The sequence below is a fragment of the Arctopsyche grandis genome, chromosome 7, assembly GCF_051622035.1.
Source record: "Arctopsyche grandis isolate Sample6627 chromosome 7, ASM5162203v2, whole genome shotgun sequence".
NCBI lineage: Eukaryota > Metazoa > Arthropoda > Insecta > Trichoptera > Hydropsychidae > Arctopsyche > Arctopsyche grandis.
In genome coordinates this window covers 17,201,402-17,223,145 of record NC_135361.1, presented here as the reverse complement: position 1 = coordinate 17,223,145, position 21,744 = coordinate 17,201,402, and the positions used below count along the sequence as shown (strand labels likewise).

At 32.0% G+C, this 21,744-nt stretch overlaps 1 long non-coding RNA gene across 1 annotated transcript in view; it reads right to left on the bottom strand.

Annotated features, from left to right (window-relative positions):
* The window catches only part of LOC143914647 (uncharacterized), a 403,002-nt gene that overhangs the window by 333,030 nt on the left and 48,228 nt on the right, over nt 1-21,744 (bottom strand). The window lies entirely within an intron of this gene.

Sequence of the window (21,744 nt, the reverse complement as noted above, 5' to 3'; positions counted from 1 at the left end):
ATTTCAATTAAATATTTTACCGTTGAAAGTCGCGAGATCGCTTCGCCGATGTGCAGAATTCATGTTTTAAATTATTGTGATACATTTTAATACGGTGGAAACTGTCGAATTTAATTTATCCCATACAAAAAGTGTATATTTTCATTGCGGTGTGAATTAACTCGTACAGTTTCCGCTTTGTATGATATATTGTAATATCTGAATCCGTCCTGTTTAAATGTCTGGTTATGTTACGATTGGGTACTCCAAAGAGAGGGAATCCAAATAGTATAATAGATATTATATATAATAATAGATATTTTGAATGTAATTTATTGTTTAATAAATTAAAAACTAAAGATTTATACATAGTAAAGGAATACTTTTCCGAAGCGTCAATTAAATGAAAATGAAAGACGCATTGATTCCGTCCTAAATAATTAACAAAGTATTTAAATGAAAGTTGATTTATATTTAACGATGATTAATTTTTCAATATTTTTTATGTATAAGTAAAAAAATTTAATATGTAATAAATATATTATTATTATTATTGTTTTATACCATCGCTTTAGATTACGACAATTGAATCTAATGCTACTTTTTTATTAAAATTATTTAATTTTAAGTTAGTTTATTTTTTTTTTATTGTTAACAATTCCACGGCGTGTACGATGCGAATTGATATAAATTTGTAATTTAGTACAAAGGCTATGATTATATGACGATTAATAAAAAAAAGTATTAAAACACAACTTCTTCTTTCATTTATATGATTTGATCACTTTTTTTTTTGTTTTTCCATACTTAGATAGGTACATATATGTATGTATGTAAGTAGATGATACCACAAATATGCCACGTTGAAAAAGTAAAACTCAAAAAGAAATCTCAAAAATGAGCCGAAGAGAAAACTAATCCGATTGCGGGCGATCAATGACGCCTAAAATGTTAATTTCGCATTAAATGATATTAGAGGAGAAACGAGAGCATTCCCTTTCGGTCTCGAGCACAGCTTTGTTCGAAGTCATTGGCTTATGAAGGAGGTTAATGGAAAAAAAAGTGCATTCCCATTTCGAGATGAAGCTCGAGCATTGTGTGAAGTTCATCAAGCAAGACCGGCTAACATCGTATATTTTCAATCTGAGATAAAAAGTACATCTATACATATGTACATAGTTAGCAGATGTATAAGTTTCAACACGACAATATCAAATGAGATCATATCATATGTACTATGATTCATATGTATTTGAGGTATTGAAATATTCGTTGAAACGGCAATAAAATACAACCGATAATTAATTCAATCTATGCATATTCATTCACAAAATCAATTTCTTCGTTGGTTGCGTAGTAAAAACAAATAAAAATTAAAACTATAGACGGGACTTGTATTTACATAATATTTAATAAAGCTCACGACGTACAAAATGATTATTTTCCAATCAATTTTATTAAATCTAAAAATAACAAAATGGAAGAAAAAAGCGATTTCCATTACCGTTATCGTCCGCTTACCGTATTATTTAATTAATTAAAAAATATGGTAAAATCTATTTTTTTAACGTTTTCATAATAACAAAATTTGAAACCTCTTCAAAAGAAACATCTAATTCATTGATAATTACTGGCTACCCATTCTGTTAATTAAATTTGTATCTCGTCGAGGATTTTTTAACGTATAACACATTAAATTAAGTAACATAACAGGTCGTTACCGAGAGTATACACATACATACACACATGCATATACATATGTATACCTATAGATACTTTTTTTGTGATAAAAAACCACGACTTGATCTTCGTGAAAAAATCTAAAATATACCCCTGTTTAACATCAGGTTGAAGAGTTCCCGCCCCCTGCCATCCTATCAGCCGTCATGGCAATAAATTTAAATTAAATTATATTTTTCGCATTCTTCTTAAATTAACTTCGTTAATAAGATTAATACCGCACACGATAAATCGACAGATAAGGCGTGCAGCTACTTTGTGACGGAAGCTGGGATGAAAGCGGCTTAACCTTTCGGATGCGGGCGCAATTTTCATGACATCATTCACACTGCTGAATTACAATGACCCCGTCGAAGATGAACAAAAAAAAAAAAACAACAACATCGTGTAAACCTGTTGAATGCTTGGAATTAAAACTCGGCGTTATTATTATAACGTGTACGACAAGGTTTTGATTTATGTACTGTGGATGCGATTGATTCATCTTACTACCGAGTTTCTGAACCCATTCAAGATATTTCATTGTAAATGGCCGCGTTGAATATCTAATATCGCAACACTGTAATTAAAGTATACACAAGGTAAATTTTTAATTTAGAATGACAACGAGTTAATTAAAATTTAATGCAATTACGACGTGTAAGCACTACGCTTGATCGACGTAGCGTGATCATGTCTAGAGTGTCACTCAACTTGATGATTTTCAGCGAATTGTCGGTTGATTTTGAGTAGGATTAATAAGGTAAATACACTTGAACAGATTACGTTACGTTAAAAGTCCGTTTATATTATCCAGCATTATACGCCAGCTCGGCACAGCGCTGCACGGAAAACACTACTTATATTCATGCTATACGGCACCGCACCTTTTCGGCACGTTCATACCTGTTTTGGACGAGTGCAAGGCAAAATCGGCTTACATATACATAAATTACAGAGCGCGACGATACAGCGCAATATTTCTTGCGTTGTATCGTCGAGTCAATATTGTCACAATATGATGTTTTAGAAAATATTCATATGCGCATGTCAGCACTTTAGTTACGTTTAGCACCTTTTTTTTTAGTTTTAGCACTTAAGTTTTTTACGGGTGCACTCGCCACTATGACGTCACATCAAGCGTGAATATTTCCACACTGGCCAAATAAAACCGGTTCTGCTTGATACATTCAGTGACGTGTACAGGTGTATAATATGAATAGATTTATTTATTTATTTTTAATATACATATACCACAGTGTCTTCACAGGTTAACCCAATACGACACTGTGGCCAGATAGATCATGTCGGTTGCTGCTGTTTCGTGTACGCCATGTAAATATTACGGAAGAATATGAACGTATAGAATATACTTTATTTTATTTTATTTTATTTAAATAGGCACACATACAAAATAAAATATAAAAAGAAAGTTGTATAATGAGACAAAAAATAATAATAAACATAAATAAAAATATAATATTCCATTTACAGTGAGCACCACATGGTGATATAAAAAAAGTAAAATTACAAAAACATCAAGATTTAAAAAAAAAAGAAAAGAAACAGATAAAGTAAAAAAGAAAAAGAAAAAGAAAGACAATAAGGGTGAAGTATACTAAATAATATATTTCGTACCGCTGTTATCGTGCAGTTGCCGGCTTGAGCTGTACTGGTATGAACGAGCCTTAATTTGTCATTTAATTAAAAATGTTTGGTGTTTTGATTCGTCGAGTAGGTTAGTATAAAAAATGTTGTATCTGATGGTATCATCGTGATTTTAAAATCAGTTTCTAGTCTCGAATTTTAACAAGTTAAGAAATATATTTATAATATACACAGCACGTGTGTTCTAATTTTCTGGTATTTCAAAGGGCGGAGAATGGGCATGGCGTCGACGCCCACCTTTAATTAAAACCCATTTCTCAAAAGTACAAGTTGTTTATGTATACATTAATATACATTCACATCGTAGAGAGCTCCTTCCACTTTTATACGGACGCGTAAAAAAACTAAACCTTCTCTTACGAACGTAAATGTAAAATGTACGGGTGATTCGACGACCGATGAAAAGTAAGCATTTTTCCTTTCTTTTTTGATTTTTTCCAATGCAGCCTCTGTCTAACAACAGTAGCCGTGTTTCGGAATTTAACTAATGGATTACATACAACAACAAACGAAGGTTCAAAAAAGCGTGGGTGGATACCGGACATAAATCGTTGCGGGGATCGATCGATGCATTTATTAGCGCGTCATATGTATGTACGTACGAGGTTCGGTTTTTATTGCATTGTTGTCGACCACCTCGTTAATATTCGTTTAACGACACCTACGCACGTCTTGATTTCAAGTGAAAATTTAACCCAAGAAGTCTTCGGCTCACGTTTGATAATTTAACAAAATAGTAATTAAATAATTGAATAAAATAAATTTAAATAACAACAAAATTTTCATTTGTTCTATACAAACGAGTGTTGAATTGTCGACAATACTAGTGTTCATTTGTTTTCTTTTTTTAGATTGAAAATTCTTGTTAACATTTCGATGTATTATATTTCGCAAAATAATTACACCACAGCTTTGGAATAAAAGTAAAGACCAGCTACAATCACTTTTTTGCAATGATAAATTATTCCTCGTAAATACTTTTCTTATGATTTATTGGTTGATCATTTAACTTTTGAATAAGAAAGCATCGCAGCCATGAGAGAATACTTCAATAACCTCAATAAATAATTATACTGTACAATTATTTAAAGTTTTTTTCTCGTTTTGCATCCGCCTCCACTTCTCCCGAGTCCTGTGCCAAGTTAAATGCAGTGTAAAATATATACTATTTTAAAATATCTACTTCATATTAAAAAAAATAATCTCTTTTATTTATATCTTCAATATAACACTCTTTATAAGTAATATTTCAGTTTTGAAGGATTTGCATGTTAAAATATTCTCTCCGGAATATGTTTGAGACGAATTCTCCAATTTTTGGACATGTTCAGATTCAAGGGGGATAAATAAAATGGTTGTAAATAAAAAATAAAATTTATAAAAACATAAAATTTTAAGACATGAACGTGTCTTAAAAAATTGTAAGACATGAACGTAAATTTTTAACACACCGAAGGTAATTAAGAAGTTGAGCTACCCTTCAATTTCTACTTAGACAATCATCAATAGATCTTCAAATTGATTCAAAAGAAAATACTGCCTTCAAACTTTAATTAGGATCATAGTAACAGTCAAATTATTAACAAAAAAATAAGTAGATCATTTCGCCTACATAGAAATGTACTAGGCAAAGTAAATTTAAAAATTGTAATTTATCAGTAATGCATTTTTACTGCTATCTTTATCTTTCTGATTTTTTTATACATACATATGTTCCTATGTGCATTTTATATTTTTAAATAAGCTTTTTACCTTTTAAAATTCCCTATGAAAATAGCATATTTTAAAATAGTAATATACCTATATGTATAAAGGGGTGGCAAAAATAATAATAAAAAGCTGGATCGGGGCCTGGAGACGACAGTAGTCAGGAAAAAATGGTTGTGGTTGGTGCCGTATAGAGGAAGAGGAAGATCTTCTATACGGTGGACTGATCAGGTCGGCTCTTGGCTGTTCTGTCTTCGATACGCTTCGAAATGCCGTTTCCAGCGAAGATTGGAGAAGAGTCGTTGACCACACCTCAGCTTATGGAGCTTATGGAGGTCACGATCCTCAGTATTGAGTGACCGACTATAAATAAAGATAAGTCGGGGATGATAATAAAGAAAGATAAGGGACGATCCTGTCAGTTCTTTGATTTGATATGACCACAACCAGTCCACGTCTCGGCTCCATACCTTCTACATACTTCCTCGTTTGCTCAATGTTGAGCGTTGTGCTCATTGATATCATCTGGAATCCGGTGGACGATACACCTACACTCTTTCAGGTCATGTGCCAATCTGAAAGCAGCGTTCAGAGACGATCCCTTCAGTTCTTTAATTTGGTCTGACCATCTTATGGGAGATCGTTCTATCGCTCGCATTTCCTCTAGTGTTCCGGTGACTACCTATTACTCCACATTCTTCCTGAAAATGTGACCAAAATAGGAAAGAACCCTCTTTCTACATGTTGTGTAGATTATCTCTGAAATTGCCAGGTCTTTGAGGATGGAATACGTAATATTCACCTGTAGTACCACATTTCAAAGGCATCTAACATGTCCATTTCTTTTTCTATTTTAAGTAAACGCGATGTGAAAAGTGCAGGATTTAAATAACAGTTTTCTGTTGATACAAACTAAAACCTATTGACATGTATTTTGATATTGATAAAAATTTCTTACGTTTACTGACGTAAGAAGGAGATCTTAAACTTCAAAGTAACATTTCAAAAATTCAAAAATAGTGTATCCTAAGCAACCTTGGGTACTTTGATTTAGACGTGTATACATATATATGTACATATGTCAGAATATGTATATACATAATTACCACACGAACGATTTCAGATTGAGTCTAACATCATAACAGAATAAACTAATTATTAAGATTTTAATACGGAGTAATTTATCTGTTGAACTTCTCGGGTGAGTGAGTGCTTCTGTGGAAATTGATTTGCGCATATTGTATTATATGTAATATACATATTATAATATTACATTTTTTCCACGTTATTACGGCAGTGAGGTCGAATCAAATTACGCATCGCATCGCATACATAATTGGTTATTTTAATTTCACATTCAGCTTTAAAAATTTATATTAAATTTCAATTTATTTCGAAGTAAAAAAAGGAACAAACAATTAATCACGCGTATAATCAATTAGTTTGGATAATTTATTAAGCTGGCTGTTATTCCGAGGCTAATTGTTCGACGACGGGAGGTCTCCAATCAAATGGTAAACGAGGGTTCCTTCGGCCAATATCCTCGTCTTCAAGAAGATTGAAGGGGAAAGTGCCTCCTGTCGAGGATTCACCGATCGACAATAATGGTATTAGCTTTTGTTCGATTCCGAGCGATCAATAATAATACAACGAGAAAAAAACCACGTACGTACAAGGGGGCGAGGCCCCCCCATAGAAGTAAAACGGCACGATCATAAGTTATTTATTGGTCGTAATATATCGGATATTCGTAGCATCCGAGTGTTGTTAAACGGATTAATAAGACCAGGATGTCGGGTAATTTGTTAAAAATTGAACAAGATGTCTCGCTAGGCCGCATGACAAATGCCCCCTGTCTGTTTTTCGATGTACAAAATGATCGACGAACATTTATTATTGTTGTAGGCTTATTGAAATTAGATTGATTGTTGCGCAACCTTCGAGAAAAAAATATACCTTTACAAATGATGAAGATGGTTATTATAGGTATCATTATGATCGATACTTGATACATTGTCTTATGCTTTGGTGGTTTTAGGTTGGGTAAACAACAGTACGAAAAGTATTCTCTGATACATTCTATGCGGACAAATTCATATCTTCCGTAATGTGTACATGACGTATACGAAACAGCAGCAACTGACATGATAGCCAGCAACATGACTTGTTGGCTGCGTTGATATTAAGCACTGAGAGGTCGCCGGGTTCGATCCCGTGAGCTGACATTGATTGAAAAGAATTTATTCTGAGTATAATATTAATGCTGCTGGTCAGACTTGGATATTTGTGACTCCAAGTAGATCTTTTCTTATCAGAGTTTGCTAATTTATCTGATTTTATCGTTGAAGCGGTTCCTCCATCAAATTTGCAAAAATCATCCTTCCCACTATGTCACCACTATTTGAATATGCTTTCAAAAATTGTCATATACATATGTCTCGCTTATTTTCTAATATATACATAGTATTTGTATTGTACTTATATGTCTGGTCACAGTGACGCGTAAAGTATTCTGTCACTGTGGCTAATATATAAATAAATTATCTATTATATGTATGTCACCAAAATGTATGAAGCAGAATTGGTTTTATTTGGCCACTGAGGAAATATTCACGCAAAGCGTGACGTCATAGTGATGAATGCACCCGTATTGACGAAATTGCTGCTATGAGCATATATATATATATATATATATATATATATATATATATATATATATATATATATATATATATATATATATATATATATATATATATATATATATATATATATATATATATATATATATATATATATATATATATATATAGCCAGCAGCATAGCTCGGACGTTAAGCTTCTGCTTACCGTCAAGAAGGTGCCAGGTTCTATCCCTGAATGAAAATGAATTTTTCAGAGTATGCTGTTGGTCAGACCTGGATTTGTGACTCCAGGTTGATCGTTTCCTATCAGAGTTTGCCAATTTTCTCTGATTTCATTGTTGAAACGGTTCCCGGAAAAAAAATTGGCTAAAAAAACTTCACACCTACTATGTCACCACTATTTGAAAAATTTGATTGATGTACAATAAAAATTTATGTACAATTCATAGATGTCTCGTTAATTTGCGAGTTTTTTCAGTGTCTCGCAATTCAACGACTTATAATAAAAAATGCTGTATTTGTATTTGTAATTGGCCAGGAAGGCGCATTGGGATTTACCTGTAAGGCCTTCCTGGTATATATGTAAAATAAAAAAAAAAAAAAAAAAAAAAAAAAATATATATATATATATGTATATATTCGGCAACGTTATATTGTGACAATATTGACTCGCACGCAAGCAATATTGCGCCATTTCGACACGCTCTCTAATGTATATGTAGGTCGATTTTGCCTTGAACTCGTCCAAAACAAGTATGAACGCGCTGAAAACGTGCGGTGCTGTTTGGTATGAATAGAAGTAGTCTTTTCCGTGTAGTGTTGTGCCAAGCTGTTAACTAGCAGTGCTTGATAATACATACATATAAACGAAACTTTATTCAACGAATTACATGCCATTGAAATTACAACAATAAATAATAAAATTACAACAATATTATTTTTCTACTAACAGATGTGTTTTTTGAATAAATTTAAAATATATTTTGCATATTTTAATTTACGAATCATGTGTTATATGAATATGATGTAACGATAAAAAAATAGTTGTAAATTAATTTAATAAAGTATCAAATAATATTAGTTTTTTTAGTATTATTTTATACGTACATATAATACATAGATAAGCTTGCGCGTGTAACAATCCTATAATGAATGACGTGTTTAATGTCAAACAACGACACAAAAGGCGATAATAACGAATTGTCACAAATTATCGTATAATTATTTAAAATACGTTCATATTATGATAACGAATCCTATTTATGTGAGCTAGAGTTTTTTCGTTTTTTTTTTTAATAAATATCATTGATGAGCGCTAATTGAGCGGCAGCTGTTTACGCCAGTTTTACCGATAAAACGCAACCCCTCAACATTCCATCACTGCATTTTATGTATATTACATATACGAAATTGGTAGATATAATATATAGTCGGATACGCGTTTTGAGGCTCAATTTGACCCAAAAAAACGGCGTATAAATCATCTTAACAGGTTATTAAAGCGCCACGTTCTGACCGATCGGTTTCATTCGGAAACGTGTGTGTGTGTGCGCGCGCTTTAATAAATCAACCGGAAAATTTATGAATGTGCAAGTTGAAAAATCTAATTATTCATATTTAAGCATGCGATAAATTTACCCAGTTGCAGGGGGAAATTAGCGAGAGATTGCGCGAAGAGTTTTAAATATTAATTACATTCGAATAGGCCGTGCACGTTCTATCGCTCGTCATAATTGATTGGATTCTGTTTACAACGTATAAATTGATAATGAATAATAATAATAATAAAAAAGAACAAAATATTATTTATTTAAAATAATAATAAGAATCCCATAAAAACATCCGTGTGCACGAGATGATGTTATTTATCGAACGTAAAATATCTTATTAGATATTTCATTTTCTTTTAATTATATCCATATAAACGTATAAATGAGCTAAAAATTAGGTATCCCTAATATATATTAATCATAGGCGGCTATAAATTTCTTTTGCGGTGAGTTTCATCCGAATCGAGTCTATAAATTCACCTTTTTTACGTGCACCCAAAATAGGGTGACCACGTATAAGATAAAATCGACAATTTAAAGCAGATTACCCTTCAAATTTTTATGATTTCATTGAAATAATATGAATATTTTTTAAATAACAATAAATTGGCAATTTTTCAAGACATAAATTTGAAATTTTTAAACAAAACGATCTGGATTTTTTTTATGAAAATTTGAAATATTTTTACCGATATATATTTTTACCGATATATATTTTACCGATATATATATACGAAATATTTTTGAAAATTTGTAGCGTATTTTTCGATACAATTTCAATGGTGAATTTATTCAATAAAAAATAAAAGAAAATATTAAAAAATAAGTCAATTAAATATTTAAAAAGAGGATTTGAAATTAATTAAAAATGCATTAAAATCTTTTTAAGGTGTTAAATTATTCTTAGTTCGATGTTAAGGGATAATTTAATCCTAAATCTTTCAACCGCTTAGAACATCGAACTCATAAATTAAGTTTATCATTTGACTGTCGATAAGGCAGAAAATTTATTAGAATTTGGGATGATTAATGGCTATAAATCTTTTATGTTGGCAGATTTTATCATTGAGTGCTGATGACAAGATTCCATGCAGAACAAAATAGAAATAGTTTTACAACACTTTACGTACACCTTTCATACGTTGAAGTACAATCAGTGGACTTACGCCAATTTAAAATATAACGGCTTGTATATTCAATTCTGAAAGAGTTGCAGATTAAATATTGTCTCTCAAAAATATGTTTGTGACGAATTCTTCACTTTATGGACACATGGCGAGAAGAGACAACAGTATCCTGGAAAAGTTTGTTGTGGTTGGTGCCGTAGAGGGGAAGAGAGGAAGAGAAAGATCTCCTACACGGTGGACTGATCAAATCAGGCCAGCTTTTGTTCCATCGTCAATGCACTTCGAAATTCAGTTTCGAGAGAAGATTGGAGAAGAGTCATTAACCACACCCCAGATTATGAAGGTCATGATCCTAAGTATTGAAAAACCGATTATTAAGAAGATGAATAAAAAATATATCTTACATGATTTTCATAGTGAAGAAACTGCGACTGAAATTTGACACATTAGAATTACACACGCATATTATAATAAATAACTAAATATTTTGGGACATGTTCCTTAATAATTATATTAAGCGTTGCAAAATAAATAAAGATAGAAAAGGTTGAAAATTCAACAATTTGTGATAATCAAACGAATCGAAGATATTGGCAGTGTGGTCACAATCCCCTTCGAAGCCTTAAGACAATGAACGCTAACAGTTCTCAACCGGCGTATATAAAAGCGCGCGTTTTTGTGGCGCACAAAAGGCAGACGAGCGGACGGACGTACAGACAAGACACCTTTTTGTTCAAATTAAAACGATAGATGATGGTCTGAGAGGAGGTGGAGGGGTTCACGGTGCGGGGTTCGTGCACCCCCGCGGCGATAGACTAATGAAATAAGCCCAAAATCAACAGTGAAATTACTTATGGAGATAGGAAATGGATCGAGCATGATAAATGTTGTTGAGCAAGCTCACCTCTGCTTTGTGGGTACCCCCATAGCATCGATTAGCGCCACATTGACCAGCTTTCGGTAATTGGTTAAACCATCTTTGCGCTATCCGACATCGCTCATATACCACCACCATACTACATATAACTAATGATACCCCATAGGTCTATTACTATACCTTGCGGTGTTGATTGTTTTGTTATTTCATTTATGTATCGTATATCATTCGAGTGTTTAGGTACTAAAATGTTTACGATTCATAATCAACCTAACCCTATTAATATACTCGAATAGGGATTGCAAATACGGGATACCAGTTTGTGAAATTTAACGGTAAATTGCGATCCCTATACTCTAATATGTACATACATACATAGATAAATATGAATTGAAATGGCAAAAACTTTTAGCTTTTCTCCTCATCTTCGTTCTCTTGTAATATGTATATATCACATAAATCTGCACAGACTTTATGTTATTTGTTACTGTCTTTCTATGTTCATTTATGTATGTGTTCCGAATCTATGTCCTTTTTATATTCAAATAGCTTCAAAGTATTTTTTATTATTAAATTAAAAAGGGTGAAATGTATGTATATATGTACATATACATATATATGTAAGATTGAATTGGGGATGTGGAGTCGGAGTCTTTATATTTAAAATATTTAAAAATCGAAATTTTTTATATTTAAAAATCGCTATTATTTATACTCCTAATAATTTTATACGTTGGCAAGAAAAGTCCATCTTACTAAAATCGTTCAAGTTGGAGTCGGGGCTTGGAGTCGAATCATAAACTAAAGCCGGAGTTAGAGTCGGTAAATTTTGACACGACTCCACAGCCCTGTTTTGAATGCAATGTTTCTATGTTCTAACACGCCTTTGAGCTTGGTTATGAGCTTGTTAAATTTTTTCTAGCTTTTATAATATTTTAGATTCAACAATACAAACATAATAAGGTGATTTTGCAGCTTTCGTGATGATTTTAAACGTTAAAGTTGTCAAACTCGTCTGGATATTAAAAATAATGAAAACTGAGTATGTAATTCAAGCTTGTTAGGCAAAAAAATCATGTCATAACACGTTCTTAAAGAATGCACAAACAAATTAGTGACACGTGTATGTATGTGTGTGTGTATGTATGTCAAAAACTGGACGAACTTACATATAAATTACATTACAGCATTTTCCATTGAAAATAAATGAGGATATTCACATGTCTTCCAGTGATGAGAGAATTTAAATTTTGCGTGCGGATATTAATTTGGATTTTAACCATTTACAGAATTCAATTACGAACCATTGGTTCTCACCAACTGTGCTATGATATGGTTAGTATAATTAAAATTTGATAGCTAAAAATAATTTCAAAAAAATGCTATAGGCTGTTCAGTTCAACAGTGCATCAAATTAACTCGAGAAAAATCGACTTGATTACTTATTTCCACATTTATTAAAATTATACATAATATATATTTTAGATATATACAGCACGGTCAGAACCTCTTTTGAATATACCCACCGATATTTCATTTTGATTTACAATTTCCGTTCCTATTGCACGACGAGGAAAATGTGCACGATTAAGACGAATATTGAATTAATTTTTCATTGAGTGAAATATTTTATTATAATCATTATTGCCCAGAGATATGTAATACGATTACTCATATTTATGTATTAAAATAACGAACACGCTAAAACGACGTACATATGAGTTACACGTAATCGTTTGAATTTTACAAAGTATAAGCAATAAAAATATGTATGTACGTCCGAATAGCACCTTGAATACTGACATATTTTTAAATATTAAATAAAGATGTAGGATTAATAATGATAATAATAATAATAATGAAATATCGACATAACTTTGACATTTACGCATGTAGGTAAGCCCATGATTATCGGTCGTTTGTGTATATTATGCAAATTTTTTGCAATAACTCTTTTAAATAAGTAATTAAAGTATGTACAAACTACACTCTATTTGCAAATATTTGCCTTTTTCAGTGTGCGAATAAATATGCATTTTAATTATTGAATAATAAAAGCCAACTGTTGACCACAACCCCTAAGACGCTTGCGCGGCGGGCGTCGTAAGACCACACAATTAATTAACCTTTGGAGCCTTACAAAGTAAGCCTCGTTAAAATGTAATAAATAACAGTGTTTAAGCATCGGGCACACGTGAAAATATGAAAACTGTTGTACAAATCGCAATGGACCCGTAGGCGAAGGCAATTAACGCCTTCGTTTAGAGGAGAACGGCCATCTTTTGAGTGTTCGTTCGATGCGTTCTTTGGAAACAATCGTTCGTTCGTTAAGCGGACGTCGTTAAAATGGCAAAAGGTTAACTCCTCATAACTGCTATTATTTGTCGAACGTGCCTAGCAATCAATTTAGCTTACGTGTATAATAATATTTATATATTCAATAAGTAAATATAAGATATAGGCAATGTAATAAACATACTAATTACCAGAGATTGGCGAACAAGTTTCTTCTGCCCACAAAAAATGATTATCAATTACTATTGTCAACCTTTTTGTTTTGCTCTCTTGCTTTGTAGGACAATATTGAACCATTTTTAGTGGACAAAATAATCTTGTACGCCGATCTCAGCTTATTACTTAAGTCCCCGCATTATAAAAAATATATTATAAATTGGCTTATAAGAGTCCCTGCTTATAAGACTCCCAACATAAGCCAGCAGTATGACACGGTGGTTGCGTTTATGTTTAGCACCGAGAGGTTACTGGGTTCAATCCCGTGCTAATCTTTTTTATACTTTAGTTTAGTTATGTAATGTGCTATTTAATCATATTATAGCTTTCATTCCTTTCCATTTCATTTGTTTATTTTGTATTTACCTTTTTCATTTGTTTTTTATATTTGTAAATTTCAATTTCTTCTTATATTCTATCTTATAACCTTTTCCAATTATTTTAATACTATAGTTTAATTATGCAATGTACTACATATTTTGTCATGCCTTTATTCTTTACTTTTTAATTTGTTTTCCTTATATTTATCTTTTTCATTTTTGTAAAAATCTATTATTGGACTCGGGTGTTACATATATTATTTATTTACTTTTTGTGTTTTTTATACCTATCTCTGTACATCCTGTCTGTTGATTTTTCAATTAATAAAATAAAATAAAAAAATAAAATAAAATACTGTTGGTCATACTTGGATATTTGTGACTCCAAGTCGATCGATTCTCATCAGAGTTTGCCAATTTATCTGATTTCATTGTTGAAACGATTCCTCTATCAAATTGTCAAAAATCATCCTACCTGCTGTCACAAATATCTGAATTTGATTTATATATGTACTTCAGATATTTGTGATATTTTTATTTCGGATATTTGATTTATACAAGGCTAAATCAATAGATGGCTATATACAATCTAAATCTATGGATTACTTAATTAATTAATTAATTGTTAATGTCGTGTTACAGCGATTTACATTGTTAATGTCGTGATACAGTTACTCGAAATACAGCAATTTGTGTAATAAAAATGTTGCAATGTTTGTAATTAATTGCCTAGGAAGGCGCATTGGGGTCTCCATATATGCTAGGCCTTCCTGGTATATATCTACATATGTAAAATAAAATAAAATTACAAAGTGTTCAAGGAACTACGTTTGTTTTAATGACCTTTCTTCACACTTTGTTTTGATTAGTGAAATTTAAAAGATCAACTAAAGAGCTAAATGAACAGAGATTAGTTGGGATTCTCATAGGAGATTACATTTCAATAAATTGTAGGTTAGAACTGTGTAGATCAAGCATCGGCTTATCCTAAGCTATGACCAAGTTTTTTCAACAATTGAGTAGATACTACGGTCTGCGACTTATTTATTCGCTAAATTTTGATAAATACACGACTTATGAAATACATTAACTAGCTATATATGTATGTGGCGTAACTCGGATGCTGCAATTAAAATTGTATTAGTACAAAATTCAATTGATGAAATCTATTCGAACGAACAGAAAAATAGCAAAAAAAAAGGAGAGAACGACTGAATGCGGATGCGTCGTTAAATTAATTTGGTATAGCATCGTATACTTACATACACAAGTAGGTAGGTAGATACCTATGATGTATAGAAGTTAAGTTGGCCTGAAAGGAATTGATATACGCAGATGATGGTTATCCGTAGCCGTAGTTACCACCCGTGATTGACGTCTACATCCATAACTCATAGTTTCAAACGGGCGATAGTATCGAGGAAAATAAAAAATAAATAAAAATACACCATCGATCTAGTCAGGCGCCACTATTTAATAAGTTTCCCACATGAGTAAATACTGTATAATTAAATTTGAGTGAAATAAAGCTCAAAGAGTTTGGACGTTCAAATATATTATATAAATATATATTTTTTAGAAAAATTAACTATTAACACTCTGAACTTACACAAAACATCAATCACTTGTCTCTATTCGTTATTTAACTCAAGTTTACTTGTTCGGATTTTTAACGTTTAAGCATACCGAATCGAATTTTTACATTTCATTCTTATATGACAAATCAACCTAAAATTTCTCAATGGAAATATCTATAATGATCATTTGAACCTAAAGAGACCCACCCACTAGTGGCTGCTGGCCAGATCTTGAAGGTTGATCGCTTCCTATCAGAGTTTGCCAATTTTGCTGATTTTCAATTTTCTGATAAATGTTTGTATGGATCGTATTGTATAAATGCTTTCAATGCTATTTTGCATTGTTTGACCATAGATATCGTATATGATGTCAAAATATATAATAATAATAATATATTTATATATACATATACACTTTGCCTAAAGATAAAAAAAGATCTTCGATCAATGTGTTTGTCGGTGATGACATATGGATGGGAAATTTGGATATTAAACGCCAAGTTGCTACATAAAGTCCAATTCACTCAAAGAAGTATGGAACGTTGTATGCTTGGCATAACGAGGAAAAACAGGGAACGGAATACGTGGGTAAGAAGCATGACAAGGGTAGTGGATATAGTGGATATAGTGGATAGAGTGAAAAGATTGAAATGGCAATGGACGGGCCACGTGGTTTGAAGAATGGACGAAAGATGGACAATGTAAGTGCTTGAATGGCACCCGAGGGAATGCAAAAGGGTAAAAGGAAGACCGTAGTGACAATGGGTAGACGAAATTAGAAAAATGTGTGGGGTGAGATAGATGAGAGTTGCACAAAACAGATGCGAGCGGAAGTGTTTTAGAGACACCTTCATCCAGCAGTGGATGGTGAATGGCCGTAGATGATGATGATAATATAATAAAGTGTTTCTTGATATGTACTAGTATACTCGTCGCTTTGGAGCGATCTGTAAAGACGAGTATACACATGTTCAATTAAACGAATAAAAAAAATCTATGTATGAAGATCAGGCGCACTAAAATATTCTAAACCATTTTTAACTTAATCTTTCCACGTATTTCTACATTTCTCTATTCAATTTTATAGTGTGTATATAAGCTGTTGATAATCAGCGATGTATTTATGACGTTAGCTGAATAACCGCATCGTGTTTCTAACGAAAAGTTCATTCAAATTGCACTCAAAGAGTATTGTAGCTTCGTTTTGAAGAAAATACCTATATTTAAAACAGTAGATTATTTGGTGGCCACTTTTTCCAAAATCAACAAATATAATTTTTGAACTAAAATGTTATCAAAATATTACACACAGTTCATATTCATTTCATTGTATGTAAACTATGTCAGTTAATAGATAAAATAATTCAAAAAATTATCATATTTGATGTACGAAGTTTTGAAATTTGCCTAAGGGGGTGACACACTATCAAAGGGCGAACATGCGACTGGTTTTGATTGCAATTTAAGCACGTTAAATGTTGAATTGCAAACTTCAGCCTGGCGCTGTGGTTAGCGGGAGAATCTAGCTTCGGCCAGGGCTATTCAATCCCTAAACTGTAGAATAACAATAATTGATAAAGAGCAGAGAGAGCGGCGCGCCGTCCGCGACCAATCACGTCCGTTCATTTGCTGTTCATTATAATGATTGGCAGTTTCAATTAACGTTGTGATCGGAGGTCGGACCTCCCATTACAGGGCCGGAGTAACTGAAACAAAGTGGCCACGGACTTAAATTAATTTCACATCGGACCGACACGGCATTTTTCAAAACGCCTCGTTACAAATGGCGCCGTGACGCAACCGCTCGCGCTAGGGTGCAGGAAATTGACCACAAGAGCGATAAGTGAGTACGTGCGAAACCACCAATTGACAGCCCTGCCCTCGCTAAACGATTTCATGTGACGAATTTCAATACACTCATATAAAATCGACCTACTCTTTATACGATATTTTGAATTCGTTTAGATTAGGACATATAAATAGACCCTAGAGGAAAATTAGTTTGTTCTCTTCTCCTGTAACACGTATCAGTGTAATGTCCTCATTGCTTTGGTTTTAATACTTCGCTTTTTTTATTTATTCAATTACGTAATTGATTTTCCCAGTATTATCCTATTTTTTCTTCCTATAAATACAATTTACAGGGGTTTTCATTTTAAAATATAATATGAATTTTAATAAAATAAATCACAATAATATAAACAAACAAGTATTGTGATAAAATAAGACGATTACAATAAATCAAATATTTTCGTGTCAAATATCCATCGTCTCCTTTTTCTCTTTGTCGGGGAGGTTTATACCTACATACTATTGTATTTAGACTTACACTTAGTATTATTTTTAAGTAAAATGAACATCCCTGCTGGCAGCTAAATAGATGCGAGAATAAATTAGTTTCTTGTTAGTTAAGTTAGTTAGTTATTTAAGTTAAGATAAGTTATTAAGTTATTAAGTTATTAAGTTAGTTAAGTTATTAAGTTATTAAATTAGTTAAGTTAGTTAAGTTATTTCAAGTTACTTAGTTTCTTGACTTCGTCTTTTATAAGTCAAATAAAAAAGGCTCCCGCACCAAATATAAACTACACTCCAAAAAAAGCTCGTTTGGCCACCAATGTTGTACCTGTTGCAAGGGACATCGAGCTCCTCAACCAGATTTTTGCTAGCTTTGATTTGTTTAATCTTAAGTACGCTGATCTGGTAGAGGGATTGTATAATTTGATATCGTAAATGTTTTCGAATATTGTATTTATTTTTATTTATTGATTTATTTGTTACATATTTTATCCTATCTTTGTTTCGTATCTTATTTAGTTTTTACATCCATATTATTCTTATTTTTTTAGCCATAGTGACGAATTGGAGCGATTCTGTAATGTCACTATGGCTTAGTTGTGAATAAATAAATATAACATATGTACCTACCAACGACATCAAGATCATCTATGTACATACATATGTCCGGAAAAATAAGTAACATTGTAAGGTAACAAGGTAACATCAACGTCAGCAATTCCATAGATATAATCGACTATTGTATGAAACGTGAATAGTAGTGAGTCGTGAATATTGTATGGAACAATGTTCCAATATGGAAAACTATTTCTCATAATAGAAAAGCGAAAGAAACGTATGTACATATGTATGTAAATCCCAATTGATTGAGATTTACCGAAAGACTGCTAGCAATATCATATTCAATATAAGTTGTTTAATATGATTTCCGTTGATCATTTTTACAAAACGAATATCCAAGTAGACACGTCTTTAATATTTTCGACAAACGGATGAACATCAAAAAAAGCCAATAGATATAAAAAAAATTAATTGAATTTCAATCATAATTCCACTAACAAATCTATCGTTCGGACGAATCGATTGCGATTATTGCACAAGAATTATTATTAGGTATCGACGATTCATAAAAAAGACGTCAAAATAATTACTTTTCAGACGTCAAAATAAAATATCAGATTGTAAGAATAGCACTCAATTACTTTTGATACTATTTTTATATATATATATATATATATATATATATATATATATATATATATATATATATATATATAATATTTGCCCTTTGACATCGTACATATAACGTTATACGATAAAACGAATTTGTTCAAAGCGATGTTAGTTTTCAAATCGTGAGCGAGTATAATGAATTGAATAAACGTAACACAATTAGACAGAGAAGAATCATTATTTTGCCCGTTTACATTTGAACAAAGTGGATTAATTTTTTAGACTGTCGGTCTTGAGCTGTATACTTAGCCCATTTTCGACTAACCAAGTATGATTTATCGGGCACATTATAAAGAAATATATTAGCCGCGTAATGTATGTACACAAAAATAATGCAACGAGCATTGTTTCAATACGGTTACAAATAAATAATAATAAAACTTTAATTTCGTTTTGGACGATTAGCTCCAGACGTGGCCAGTGGTTGCTGCCTGCTCTCGCTTGATTAATTTTCCTTAACTTAATGATGATTATTCTTAACCGAAACGGGACCCCGTGTGTAACCGAGTAGTTATCGTCGTAGCAATTACTAGTTTTAATTACGGCCATTTGCCCTCATCTAATTTATGAATATCAATCAATCATACGGTCGTACATAAATAACAATCGGACGGTGGCCGCGAGACAGAAACAGTGAACTCCATCTCCGGGTGTCCATGTTCCGAATATTATCGGAGCAATTAAGATCGAGTACGAAAAACGGCGTAGTGATACAAATATCAATAAAAATAAAATCCCTGAGAAAACACCCGTAGAAATTAGAGGTGCCAAACCATAATGTTTCAAGAAAATTTAGTTTTCAGGAGAGACTCAAAACTGTTTAAATTAATAAATTATTCTTAAATTCATTCTTGCAATATATTTTTTAACAAACTATAACTTAATAAATCTTAGATATTAGAAAAATAAATTAAAAACAAAACGTTTTAAGTGCCATCATTTGTTTTATCATTAAATGCTATACTAACGTTGTATGTACCAATTTCATAATAAATAGATAACTTACAAAGCGTCGTCTCTCTCAACTTTCAAATACTACCCTGATCATGGAATCTAAATATTATCATCATCTTTTTGGTGCTAATCATCTTTTTAGAAATATGCATCAAATTAAAATTGAACTGACAGTACAAATGACATTGCAACTGATTTATTTATTTATTTATACACCTATTAATGTATTTTACACGATATCTATAGTCAAACATTGTTCATATGTATTATAAGTATTATTCAAGGCCACTAAAAACATTGACAAAAAATCATAGAGACATTTATGGACAAATTTGCAGCATTTTACAAATTCGAGATACCGTGAACTCGAATTTTCAAGAAATAGGACATGGTTGCCAAATATTTTGGAACCGTTTCAATGAAATCAGATAAATTGGTAAACTCTGATAGGGAATGGTTGACCTTGGAGTCACATATCCAAGGTCTGGCCAGCAGCGCAAAGCATTGAACCCGGGACCACAAAATTGAAAGCATTCCACGCTAAGCAATGATCTATGCTGCTGGTTAATAAGGCACTTACAATTTTATGAGTTATGACTTGCTACTTCCAGTTTCTGCCCCTAGGAGGCGGCATGCAAATAAAGCCTCAAAGCGTCAAATACACCGCAAATCACGAATAAAATGCATTCGAATACTTACAACGCCTCGAATATATCTCACAGTTTTGAACCCCTTAAATATATCTCACATTGGGATATACATATGTACATACGTATAACAATTACGTGCGTGCATCATTTGATTGTTGTATCTCCTTCCCGCACAGTACTTTATAGGATGGCTCCTATTCCAAGAGCTATCTGACTTCTTAATGAAATCGTTGCTGCTGTACCTGTGATATTTTCCACCTCAGTGAGCGTAGGCTATCGGAGATTATTTAATTATTTTAACCTATTTGTCTGGTAGCCTGCGCTCATAATAATTTTCATAATTAGATGTGATGTATGAATGGAATTTTGAATTCTTCTCTCTTCCATTTGGCCCTCGTAGGGATGTTTTGTATTTGCGACTGGTTATTACATATTGGTGTTGGCTGTAAATTCAGACATTCCGTACTCTGTATTTCGTTATTTGATATTTTTACTTTTTTCTGCTATTATAATAATGCTATTGCTTTTCATGATTATGTATGAATGTACTTTTGTATGTGTATATGTATACATAAACTTATTTTTATTTTTCTCATCTCTCTATATTTTCTCGACCATTTTGGCACATTAGGTACTCCTGTTATGCTACAATAGTCCAAACTTTAACTTAAATAAATAAGATATGTATAATATTTAAATAAAGTATCATCAAATCTTTAGTTGAGGGTATTAGCAGACACTAAAACTCCATTGAAGCCTTCTACATAGCCCAAGTTAATATTTCTTGTTGTTAATTCCCACACACTAATATTCAAGTGTGTTTTAAACTTGTATCCAAGAATACATATATACCCGTAAATAATATATGTAATATGATGTATTCCTGGCTAACAAACCTAAGAAAATCCACATCATTTTTACTTTATTTTTATT